This window comes from Aptenodytes forsteri, unplaced genomic scaffold (assembly GCF_000699145.1).
Source record: "Aptenodytes forsteri isolate BGI_AS27 unplaced genomic scaffold, ASM69914v1 Scaffold405, whole genome shotgun sequence".
NCBI lineage: Eukaryota > Metazoa > Chordata > Aves > Sphenisciformes > Spheniscidae > Aptenodytes > Aptenodytes forsteri.
In genome coordinates this window covers 87,174-88,900 of record NW_008795481.1, presented here as the reverse complement: position 1 = coordinate 88,900, position 1,727 = coordinate 87,174, and positions in this window count along the sequence as shown.

The following is a 1,727-nucleotide window of genomic DNA, read 5'->3' as shown; positions in this document are numbered from 1 at the left end:
GTATAAATGGCAATAGCTAAGTTTAAGTAAACGCTTCAAATTTCACAGTAATTTTATGATAGAACAAGTTTGAAAACAACAAGGAAAAATATGCATACTATTTTGGCATTAAAAAAGGGAAGGGAAATAAAACTTTTTCACAAACAGTATTTAACAAAGGATGTGTGACGTAAAGAGTATGTCCCTAAAATCATGTTCTCATCTACTCAGCAATGCTGATCTTGCTCCTTTTTCATCTGAAATTAAAGTTTTTTTATATACCAAGTTCTGATTGCTGATGGATGGAAAATGATAAAGAGACCAAGCACAGTGTTAGCAATGGCCAGACAAGCAACGCCACAAATCAGACAAATAACCTTGACATTTGCTGACCAAGTCTGTGAGAGCATCTGCAAATCTGCATAGACAAACCAAGCACAGAGCTGCAAAAGGGCCTTAAAGGCACTGTCAGGACGCTGGAAAAGAAACCAAGGGCCTGAAGGGTTGGGTGGGGGGAAAAGTGAGAGTGGCTTACAAAAGTAAGATATGGATAAGCCTAAGAAAAGGGATATTTTATACTGGTGCTGTTTCCCATTTTAAATTAAGAATGTAACTTTATATGGCATGTCTAGAAATATATGAACCAAGATCTATGCATAAACACTCAAAACATACAATGGAGGGGAAAAAACAAACTGAGAACACTTTTCTCAAACTGCTCTTTGTGGACAAAAGTTTGCAAAGCCCTTTAGTAAGGATTAAGATTTTCTTCAGTTGCAGTAAAGAATCTTCATTTTTTGTAAGAATATACTTATGTCTTCATCCCTAATTTTGCTTTTGACTTTATGAGGGTTTTACAGTAAGGAATATTTAGCATAAGCAGAAAATGCATGCTATTCATATTCACAGTACCCAAAACTTATGCTGTCCATTAGGAGACAGTGGCAGCACTGACAGTCGGTTAAAAGACAATGTTCCTCTTCTATGGGAATTCCCTGCATTTTGAAATTGCCTTTCATTCCATGAGAGAAACTGACATTTCAAACCAGACTACAGAAAGAACTAATAATATTAAAACATCTTCATTTAAGTGATTCTCTTTTTATTAACCTCTTTTCTGGCTTCAAGGAGGCAACTTGGCTTTTCAGAGAATGTGCTTCATGATTTAAGGGTTAATTATAACTACTTTTTTCCATTTTAATCAGTTTCACAGCCTTGGGCTGTCATAGAGCTTGGTTCTCAAATTGTTGGCTGCATGCATTTGCAGATAGAGGCTACTTTTAGTTTTAAAACTATTTAATTATTAGCATTATTTACCATCACTGTTTTTATTCCTGTTAAGAGAAGCAAGGAAAGAATGCTTCTTTGTAAAACAACAAGGCAGAAAAGCACTGAAACATAATCACTTTACCGACTTGTTAATTGCCCTGATCTTGCCGTCCAAACCTCCTCCCCCAGCCCCACTCCATGCAGTTGATTACCAGCTAGCTTCCATCCAATTATACCCCCACACCTATTGTAAATATCAGTTTTCAAGTTCATAAGGTTGCCCTAACAGAGGCCTGTAACATAATATATTCCCTGAATGGAAGCGGGAATAAGAAATTATCTTCAGTCAAGCTGATTCCCTTAAATTTTGCTGACTGCACCAACAGGCTATACAATACACAAGCTTTAGTTCCAGCATGTAAATTAGAGCATTTGATGTGGAAATACATGCACAAAACTAGGAAGCTATGAGTGAGAGA